Raw genomic sequence first — 12,068 nt, 5'->3', positions numbered from 1 at the left:
GTACTTTAAAAGGACAAAACACTACACTTTAGAAATAAAAACAGCAGCTTGTGTTAGTAATATTTTAAAAAAATAACACAAGCATGGTATCAGGAAAACATATTTTTGGATACACCTTTCAAATAAGCTATTTGCTAAAATAGTAATTAAGGAGTGAGAAGCAAGGTTGGTTTCTCACCATGGGGGGTTTCACAAAAATTCAGCTATTTTAAAGTTCTAGTACAAAATAATCAGGGATAGATATCTCTTCTGCTACCTATGTTGGTGTTCTTAAATTCCACAAACAGATGCATGCATGCAAAACAAGTCAGGTTCTATTAGACAAAAGTTCACTTGATTTATATTTCAACTAGATTTCCACTTAAAATGTTTTTTCTTAAAACAAGAAGAAAATACAAGCAACTAATGTTCTTAAGTAATTTTTGGTGCATCATCTGCTGAGCAAATCTGCCCCGCTACTCATTTTTTTAAATAAAGTTTTATTGGCACATAGCCATATTCATTTGTTTACATATACTCTAAGACTGCTTTCATACTACAAATGTAAAGAGCTGAATATCTACAAAAGAGACCATACAGCCCACAACATACAAAATATTTGATATCTGTTCATTTATAGACAAATTTTGTAGACAACTCACTTTATTAGCTAGAAATTTAAATATAAGATATTTTGCTATCTCTTAATAGTCCTCTCTATAATTTGCCAATTCAAAACTGGTCTTCCTGCTGAATTTGGCCCTCTCTCTTCATCCCTTTGGCATATAATCTAATTGAGGCCCTCAAAATATCAAAAAATGTGAATGCCATTTAATTTTTATAGGAGGGGTTCTTATTTTCTAATTCATCTTGTTGATTAATCATATGTTTATATACTTAAAATTTTTTTATCTATATATTATCACTGCAAGTTTCTGTTGGTAACAAGCAGGCTGCAAATGAAAAGCAAATGAAAAATCATTATATACTACTTACATCCATTAGGATAGCTACTATCAAAAAACACACAAAAACAAACTAGCAAATGTTGGCGATGATGTGAAGAAACTGGAACTTTTTTTCACTGTTGATGAAATATAAAATGGTGTAGCTACTTTGGAAACAGTATGTTGGCTCCTCAAAAAATTAAACAGAGTTGCCAAATTATCTAGCAATTCCACATATGGATGTGTGGCCAAAAGAGATGAAATCAAGGACTCAAAGAAATATCTGTATAACCTATGTTTGTGGGAGCATTATTCCCAATATCCAAAAGTCAGAAACCATCCAATGTCCATTGACTGATTAATGTTAAACAAAATGTGATATATACATAAAAAATTATTCAGTCTTAAAAAAGAATAAAATTGTGACACATGCTACAACATGAATGAAGGTTGAGACATTATGCTAAGTGAAATAAGCCATTCACACACAAAATATATAATGTATGATTCCACCCATACTAGGTACATAGAATAGTCAAATTCATAGATTTGTTGCTTAATAGGTATAGTTTCAGTTTTGCAAGATGAAAAGAGTTCTGTGGATGAATAGTGCTGATGGTTGCACAACGATGTGAATGTACTTAATCCCACTATTCACTTAAAGATGATGAAGGTGGTATATTTTATGCTATGTGTACTTACCACAATTTTTAAAAAAGAATTAATTTCAAATATTTTTTAAGAAAGCATAAATAAATTTTTTAAAATGATTAAATTCTGCCAACTTAATGTATTAACCAAGAGTAGGGCTTTGGTTTCAGAGGGACCTCAGTTAAATCCAGGTTCTAGTACTTGAGAAGGTTACTTAATATCTGCTAGACACCATTTACATAAATGTAAAATAGAGATATGAATAATACCAATCCAAAATTACTTTGTGAGAACTAAACATGACTTTGCACAGAACTTCAATAAATGTAGCTATTCTATTTATTATATTTATATGCACAAAGTTCTTATTTTTAAAATGCATTAATTACTTTTCTAAATATATAATAACCTCTTTAATTTTTCTGTAACATATAATTGCTAGCACACTGCTAGGTATATTGCAGAAACTTAAAAATATGATCAACCAACTTTAAAATGTGATCAACCAACAGTGGCATTAAAAGAGTAAGAGAAGTGGAAAAATACCTGACTGTGATACAATCTCCAAAGACAAAAGAAGGGCTATTTTTTCCTGTAAAATGGAAACTTAACTGGGAGAAATTAAATAGCAATCAGTTTTAAACTACAGTATTCTAGGAATGATAAATTTATCAGTAAAATATAGATGATAACGCTCAATAGACAAAACTACCAAGTAATTTTTTTTTAAAAAAAGAAAGAATAGAAACACAAAATAAGACCTTAAAGATCCAAAGAAGCAATTTTCCAATTAAATATTACTTTATTCTCATAATGGATGTATTAATATAATCTTTGACTGATTAACCCAAATACCAATATCTTAATCTCCAAATTTAACTTATGAATTAAGAGTTGGATGCACAACGTATCTCAGTAACAAACGCAAAATGAACATCTGTTAACTTTCTGCCATGTAAGTTTGTGTATGGTGGGGGTGGGTGTGAACAGAGCCTCTGATGTGTAATGTTCTTTCCATCTGCACACCAGGTGGCACTGCATGGTTAATCAGAAGATGACAACACACATCAAGATTCCTTACATATTTTGAGATAGGAAAGTAAATAAATCAAAATGTTGTTTTAAAAATAAAACTTTCTTAGATGTCCACAGTATTAATGCTTAATAATGCATTTTAAGAGTTTATGTTTCTGACTTCACATTGTAATCATTCTTGCAGTATTGTTTTTCCCATACATTAATTCCTGACATAACTTATAACAATACTAAGTAATACGAGTTTAAGAAACAGAAAAGTAATATAACCAAACTAGATTGTATTTGGGAAGGTGGGAACAATATGACTGTTTTGGACACCCCTTAAGCCATTCAAAGGCAAGATCTGAAGAAAAACTGATTTGATATAAATTTCAATTGCATTGCTTCTAAAATAGATTTACTTAAAATATTTAATGCGTCCCTTAAAAGCTTTGGTCTTGCTTTAGAGTATACAGGTGTTAAGCACTTAAAGTCAAAAAAGCTGTTTAAATGACAAAGAAAGAGATTATTAGATCACTTTAATCCTGCTAACGAAAGATGGCATAGCTTAACTGGAATAAACAGGAAATAAGGAACGGATAAAACATAAATTATCCTCCAAAATTTCACATTTCTGTACTTTGGTAAGATTGTTCTAGAAAGAAATATATATCATATATGGAAATATGCCTAGTTTCCTCCAACTTGCATCAATCCCTGCCATTTCCATGCCATTTTCCTTTTCTCTTACTAACCCCTCTTTTCTTCTGTGTATGTCTTCTTCAGTTCACCAAACTTTACATAGCAGCGATTCATAAGATAAGAGCTGTGTGGTCTGTAGTGTGAAAATAGCTATCCAACAGTACATCTCCTAGCTCTATCTGAAAACCACTGTGTACTGTGCACATGAATACAATGTAGTCTTGAATTCTCCACATTCAGCTTCATTGAATTACAGGGGGCGGGGGGAAGGGTTGTGTACTGTGATGTTCCAAAAGTCTTCTTGACAATATCCACTATCTCAGTAACTTCTAATTTTGTTAAGTATCCTAAAATTTAACCTTCAACATCAATATTCTACCTTTAGAGGACAATGCAGACCTATAGTATGATTACCAAACGTAAAACAAAACAAAACATCATGATGATCCTAAAGACAAATGTCATACACTGAAGCCCTAATCTCAAACACGATGGTATTTGGAGATGGGGCCTTTGGGATGTAATTACTTTTAGTTAAATTCATGAAGGTGGGACCCCCATCATGGGATTAGTGCCCTTATAGAAAGAAGAAACGTCAGAGGTCTTTCTCTTTCCATACGGATAAACCAAGGAAAGGCCATAGGAACACACAGGGAGAAGGCAGACATCTTCAAGCCAGGAAGAGGGCCTTCACCAGAACCCAGCCATGTTGGCATTCTGATCTCAGACTTCTAGCCTCCAGAATTGTGAGAAAATAAAATGTTTGTTATTGAAGCCACCCAGTCTATGCTATTTTGGCATAGCAGCCCAGCAAGACTAAGATAATACCCATAGTATATGTTCACTAATAACCCCTTCCAGGTTCAAATGATAATTATCTCCCACAAAAAATGTAACTGGCAGCCATAAATAGCAGTTGAAAGACAACATTTTTCTTAGTTCAGTAATTTTCCAATTCTCTTATCAACTTCACTTTAAGAGTTAATTAAACCATTGGAAACTACTAAAAGAAAATTAATGCTTAAACAATGAAAATACCAAAAAGAACTGTTTTACTTCTCTAATTTAGGTAACTACCATAAGTAAAATATGTCTTTATTCCATGAAACATATATAGGAAAATATAATAAAAATTCCTCCATGTCTCCATCCAAAGAAATACAAAGAAGATAAACACAAAGAAGGTAAATGCAAAGAAGATAAAATATTTTAAAATATAATTTGTGGTTTATAAAAGGTTTTTTAAAATAAAAAGAATATAAGCTATATAATGTTAAAATAACCTTAGTGATTAATAAATTATCTCCTTTTTTACAATAATATGGAAGACATCGTCAGTTAATAGGGTTAATTAGAGTTAATAATTAATCAATACTTCAACAGATATTTATTGATCATCTACAACATGTAAAGACTTCTACCAGTAGAAAAAGCCATGATTTTAAAAAATATTTCCTTATATCATCATCTTCATCACAAAACGCTCATTAAATACCCTAGCAAGTACTACCATTAAAAATTAACCAAAAATACTTAAAGAAAATATCTGATATTCAGCACAGTAATGTAATACTTGACATAATTATAAGGCATCAAAGTAGGAATGACTTAAGAGTGGCTTTGAGTCATTAATCAGAACTAATGAATATGTCTTTGCATTTTGTCAAAAACAAAAAAAGATAAAAGAGGATGCTTGGAAAGATCCATGAATTTTAAGCAGTGAAGTAATCAAGAATAATCTCAAAATTTCTCAACAAGTTATTACATTGCTTTTCATTTCTTCCATTGTTTCCTTTTTTTCTTTTTCCAATTACTTAACTTCAAAAAACTTTATTGATGTTGTATTATGTGTTAAGAAATGTGCTGAAATTATGCAATTCAAGGATAAAAACCAACACCAAATCTCATAAATGTTTAATATACTGTGTTTGTGTGGGTGACAGGGGAGGGATATATGCACACAACCAAAAATGACAAAAGGAAAACTATATTCTTTACTATAAATGACATATATTTCATTATATATGAACACAGAATAAACTTTTATTTTCTTTTCTTTTGTCTTCTTTTTTTTTGTCTTCTCTTCTATTCTTTTTATTTATTTATTTATTTATTTTTATGTATTTATTTATTTATTTTTTTGAGATGGTGCCTCACTCTGTCATCCAGGCTGGAGTGCAGTGGAACCATCTCACCTCACGGCAACCTCCCCTTCCCACGCTCATCTCCCATAATCAAACTATTTAGGAATCAGTGGCAGTTTGGTGAGCTTGGAATCAGAACAAGAAGATTCAGAGGTCTCTAAAATAGACTTCTCTGTCTATCTTACGACCTGGGCTCAAAGAACTCCCGGTCCATTGATTCAGGTGCCTTAAAAGAGTCACTGTCAATATTGCTGATATTTCTGCAGGTTCCTTTTCTTCCTCAATACTTCTAAAGATGACCAGCCCCCATTGCCTGCTTCTGCAGATTAATATGTGCTTTCTATAGATATGTTAATATGATCAAAGAATAATTGCCCTACATCTATTTTATCTCCTTCTGGAGCTTTGCATGAACTCATTAAGTAATGATTTAATGAACTCTCAGCTGGAATTCTATTTCCCTCATTTCCAAATTCTTGGGAGCCATTTTACAATTATACCGAAGTACTTACAAGTGACAGTAGATTAAACAATATTACAAATAAAAAAAAGTAGATTGGCAAAATACTCAAGGCTTGCTTTTTGCTTAAAATTAAGTCAGATTTATTTTTTAAAATAATCTATTCATAGTTGTGGATAGTGACTAAACAATTTACATTTTTATCTGGGTACAGAAGTAAAGCAAATGGTCTAAAAACTTTATTGCATTTTCCTCTGAATAAATAGAAAGTATACACAACTATGTACAATTTAGAAATTCCTGATTAAGAAGCCAATTAAGAATAACTTTTATAGAGAATAATTCTTGCTTTGTGAAGGCATGAGAGATTTAACTAAAGGCCACTCTGTAGCAAATTTAATACCACAATCTCTCGATGGATTTTTTTATTTATAATTATCTGTTATTTGTCTGTTATAATATTTGGGAATCTTCACATTTAAAAAAATATTATTTTCTGATGGTAACTAAAAGAAAACCAATTTGTGATAACAATGAGAAAAATGAGGCTAAATATAAAGACTTCTTGAGTATGAGCTTACCCTCTTCAAGAATCTTAAGTGAGATGCTGAAATGTAGACAGAGTCATGTTGGCTTTGAGTCACAATTGAAGTATGGATATTTGCACTTGTTATTTTTTTTTTACTTTCTTTATAAAACTCACTTTCCATGCTTTAGTTGTCATTTACTTCTTTTCTGTTACCTTTGATAGTCTTAATTTTCTTACCCATCAAAGAGTGTTAAGAATATCGACCTCAAGGACCATTTTAAGAGTTAAAAGGATAGATCATGTTAAGAATTGAGCCTGGAATATTATTCACTATTACTGCTATTATTACCAATATCACCACTGCTAATATCACTATTCCTACTTGTTTATTTCATTAATAGTGTAATACCAAAATTATAATAATGTAAAATGTATTCCTCCTGGGTTTGGGCAATGTTATAATACTCCAAAATTGCCAACTTTGTTAAGCAACCTATAAATTTACTTTATTTTGGAAAACAGTCAAAAGAGTTGCATTTTAAAATCAATAACTAAAAATACGTATGAAGTTCCTACTATGTACCAGCCACTTTGCTAGGCACCAGACATCTGTCAATGAAGAAAGTAGACAAAATCTACAGTCTTTAAGAAGCTTAACTTCTAGTGGTGGAAACAAACATGTAACTAGTCAACTATAATAAAGAAGGTGAAGAAGTGCTATACTACAGTAAAAAGTCCAGTCTGAACATAGAGAGCAGGAACACAGAGTTTGTGTGGGGTGGGGGGTGAGGAAGATGATTCATTAATCCAGGCTAAAGTATGAAGGTAGGGAGTAGATCATCACAAGTAAAATAATTGTATCAAATAGAAAAAAAGCATCGAAGTCAAGAACACAAATATGAAAATAAAGATAGCTCTAGGTCCATGTCCAAAACTTGAGGTTAAAAAACTTCAGATAAGGTAAAACTAAAAACAGTTCAGAATGGCTGAATCACATAATTTAATAGGAGGAGTGACTAGAGACATAGCTGTGACCAAATCAAGAAGAGCCTTGAAAACCTTCGTGGGGACTTTTCTTTATCTGGAAGGAAATATGGAGCTATGGAAGAGTTTTAGTGAGGAATAATGATCAGATCTGATTTCAGCATGATTACTACTTTTGTTGTGTGAACAGTGGTGGCCAAAGAGACTGGTTGAGGCCACAGCAGTATCCCAGTGGCATTAAGTGAGGGGAGTGGTGGTAGCAAGAAGTAAGTTCAAGGAAAATCTTTTGGGTGGACACAAGTAAAGCACTTGGTGTTGAAAAAGACTATTCATCTCTACAACACCTTCCTGTAGTTCCTGTTTCGTAGTGTCTACTGTGACTATTATAATTGATTTCACTGCATTTTCCCCTTAACCCCTTCTTTCTCATGCATTCTAAAAACAAAAATTCAAAGAAAGAAAAACTTGGCAGAAGAATATATAAAGTTTGATCAGTTACCTAAATGTGTCTTACTGTATGTTCTTTCCCTTGCATGCTTGTTTAACCTTTTTGGCACTATCATGTTTTATGAGGCTATGAGATGAAAACTATCAGAAGATGGACAATCAGAAAGAGAAAAAGAAATGGGCTTCTTTAAAACAAAGACGAAGGGTCCATCTCTTCAGTTATCTATAACAGTGACTCTTAAACCTGGCTCTAGAATAAAATTACCCACAGAACTTTAAAAAAAAAAAAAAAGGAACTATACCCATGTTCAGCCCATCTACCACACTACGTCCCACTCCTGAAATTGTGCAATATGGTTGTTCTTTTTGAATGTCTTATGATATTTCTGACTCAATTTAATACCAACCTAAACAACGAATTCAGATTTCTTTATTGTTTTTTAAATTCTTAGCACAGTGTTTGGGACATTGATTGTAGTAATTCAATACTTATTTAACTCACTAATAGCTACTTATTGATAGGTGTTGAGTATACTATGGGAAAAAGGTGTTTAGTCCATCAGAGCCCTTACATTGTATAGCATTGGCTATCAAACTTTAACTAGAGCCATATTTTAAAAATACATTTTATTTTAATGCAGTGTGAATGTGCAAGCACACACATCAAACACACATACACACAGCTGAAAAACATTTTTCACAAAATAACACTTGCCCTAACCATAGCCAACACACTTTGATATGTTCTATTCTATTATTTTCTGGTTATTTTTATAAAATAAAAAGGAAGAAACAATGGTTGTAACCTATTATGTCAATTTCAATACCAAACAAAGAGAGCCATCCAATATTTTTTAAAAGCCTTGTATAGTAGATGTTCCAATTCTACTTCTCAATATTTTCAGTAACATGCTGTCCAGGTGCTCTGATTTCAGTAAAACCACCAAAATTTTAGAGTCTTTAACAAAGACTCAATTACTGTGAAGATAACAGACTAATTTTGAATAAGACATAGGGCTTTATCTCAGTACTTAGAAGAAGCTAAACTTCTCATGGTTCAAGAGACATAAGTCTTTAGAAGTAACAATGATGTACATTCAATGAGATAATTTCCTTGGACTCTGGTAGTATTAGAGAAAACTCTAAAAATGAGAGACTTTTCATGAGCAATATCATACACTATAGTTAAAATCAGGAAACATGTGAACAGACTTGACTTAATACAGTGGGCTTAATGAGCTATCTTCATTATGTCACAGTTAATTAAAAATATTTTTTATTTTACACAATCTAACGTAGAATAAGATAGTAGTCATAAACACATAAGATTAATAACTATGGCATTTCCAACTACAGAAAGAGAAAGTATCTCTTTTTTTCTTTTTTTTTTTTTTGTAGACAGAGTCTTGCTCTGTCAGGAGGCTGGAGTGCAGTGGTGAGATCTCGGCTCACTGCAACCTCCGCCTCCCCGGTTGAAGTGATTCTCCTGCTTCAGCCTCCTAAGTAGCTGGGATTACAGGTGCACACCACCACACCCAGCTAATTTTTGTATTTTTAGTAGAGATGGGGTTTCACCATGTTGGCCAGGATGGTCTCGATCTCTTGACCTTGTGATCCACCCGCCTCGGCCTCCCAAAGTGCTGGGATTACAGGTGTGAGCCACCACGCCTGGCCTACCATCTCCATTTTTAAAAACTACCTATGTAACCAACATGTATTCACCAGGTACTAAGAGTGTTTTCTTTGCTACTAAGTACTTTACTGATCTCCCGTGTCAAATACTAATGATGATGCACACCTGTAACAGAGACTTTCATTTCTATCCTCTCTCAATATCTGTCATCCCCTTTCCCTATGATTCTAGACGTTTTATGGGGATTATGTCCACCCAGCAAAAGGCAGTACTTCCCAGCACCCTCTGCTGTTGCCATGCTTATATGATCAGGTAACAGACAATGAGATGAAAGAAGAATTGATTTGTGTAACTTCCGGCTCATAAATATAAGACTGAAGGAGCTGCTTCCCTCTTTCCCACTTCTATTAGCATGAATGTGAACATGGTAACTACCCATAGACCAAAGACGGAATTCAGGTTTGAAAATGGCTTACATTGTTACATGAGAAAGAACTAAACGTTTATATTGTTTTACCCTCTATTGTTTTCTGAAACTGCCCAAATGTATATCCTAAATAATATGGAATTCCTATTCTACATTTCCTCCTACAAAATCAGTGAGAAAGGGTAGATAAAATAAGTGAGTAAAGTTTAATTACAATATGGAAGCAAGGTTAATGAACAAAAACATGTAAGGTTGTGTGGCTGTCCAAGTAACCGACAGTTATATGGTAATACAAAGGTCATAAATTCCCAAATCGACACTCATGAGTGTCAAATAAACATTTCCTAGAGAATACGGCTACTTGTCTTCCACAGACTGAAGCTTTTCTTTTTGACATGATGAAATTTTTCTTGTATATGTTTCATACAAAATACTGAAATAGAGCATAACTGCATTCCTCACATCACTACACCAAAATGTCAAAGATTCACTTCTCAGCATGAAAATGCACAGCACATAAATATGAAAGGACTCTAGATTCTAAATGCTGTATTCACACCTCAGTGCAGAGTCAAATGGAGACAACTGTATTGTGAACCAGTATAGCATTATCAAATAATATACTTAAGGGGACTTAATAGTATAAAATTAAATTAAAAAGCTGAAACACTATTGATTATTTCAGTTAGAAGGTGTTTCATGGTTATAACTACTCAGAGTGATAAACAATTTAATTATTCCAAATTTTTGGAATAATTTGCTTATGTAATTAATTTGGATATTTCAATGTATTGGTTATTTTATTGGTCCATATTCCTTCAGTACAAAGATTCTTTGTAGATGAAGTTCTTATAGATACATGTATTAATAATTGTATTAGTATATACTCAAATAATGGAAAACATATCTTTTAGTACATTGGTGAATTTCAAATAGTTATTTGATAACATTATTAGTATTGCAGACCTAAAGCCTGATGAAATTTTTCACTTATTACTGACCAAGCATTTTTGATCATGTGTTTATTGAGAGTAATTGGAACTTACAGACACCTGCCCAATTTCTTTACATTAAATTATCAATACAAATGTAATGTTGAAAAGTAAAGCTAAAGTCAAATATAGTATGCCTAAAAATAGAACCCAGGGAAAATATCAGATCTTGCCTCCTTCCTACTTTTGATATACACAATAAATATAATATTGTAATTAAGATCATACAGACGGATACTAATGACAATGGCACCCAAAATTTTCTGAAAGGAAGGAGGTTCAGTTGAGACATTTAGGAGCTAGAAGACAGTGCAAATTTATATTGCTTTCCATAATTTTTTGCCTAAATAAAGGGGCTGACAGGCATGGTCTTAGAAATGGCATTTTGATAAGAAAAGTTTAGTAGACAAAGAAGCATTAATGATGACTGCACTTCAGAAAGGCAATGAAAAAGGACAGCTGCAAAACAAACATTACTCAGTGTGTGATCACTTAAAGAGATATTATTTCGAACTTCATATTCTGAGTGTGAACTGCCGAAGAGACAGACAAAGTAAAATACAGGACGATGAGTTTATATTAAAAATGAGTAACAATTTAACACAGTGGTCCCCAACCTTTTTGGCACCAAGGACCAGTTTCATGGAAGAAAATTTTTCCATGGACCGGGTTGGAGAAAGAGGATGGTATCAGGATGAAACTGTTCCACCTCAGATAATCAGGCATTAGTTACAGATTCTCATAAGGAGCATGCAACTTAGATCCTTTGCATGCCCAGTTCACAGTAGAGTTTGCACTCCTATGATAATTTAATGCCATTAGATTCTAATCTAATCTAATGCTGATCTGACAGGATGCAGAGCTCAGGCAGTAATGCTCGCTTGCCCACTATTCACCTCCTGCTGTGTGACCAGGTTCCTAACAGTATAGTACTAGTTCGTGGCCCCGAGTTTGGGGACCCCGATTTAACATACTCCATTTATATGCCGTAATTGCCCATAGTACAAATCACATCAGAGAATGAATATGACATTCATGAGGCAAACACTAAGTCAAGCCAACTTACTTGTTCTCTCTGGTCTCTCAGTAAACACTAAGTGGAAGAAAAATGTTAGAAAACTCATTCTCCATAACATATTTAGGCAAAATATGAGAA

The 12,068-nt window shown here is 32.9% G+C and overlaps 1 protein-coding gene across 10 annotated transcripts in view; it reads right to left on the bottom strand.

Annotated features, from left to right (window-relative positions):
- DPYD (dihydropyrimidine dehydrogenase) overlaps positions 1–12,068 on the bottom strand; it is an 841,255-nt gene that overhangs the window by 586,705 nt on the left and 242,482 nt on the right. The gene's annotated exons all lie outside the window — the stretch shown is intronic.

The sequence above is a fragment of the Pan troglodytes genome, chromosome 1 (assembly GCF_028858775.2).
Source record: "Pan troglodytes isolate AG18354 chromosome 1, NHGRI_mPanTro3-v2.0_pri, whole genome shotgun sequence".
NCBI lineage: Eukaryota > Metazoa > Chordata > Mammalia > Primates > Hominidae > Pan > Pan troglodytes.
The sequence above is the reverse complement of the archived record's forward strand: the minus strand, read 5'-3'. Positions and strand labels throughout refer to the sequence as shown.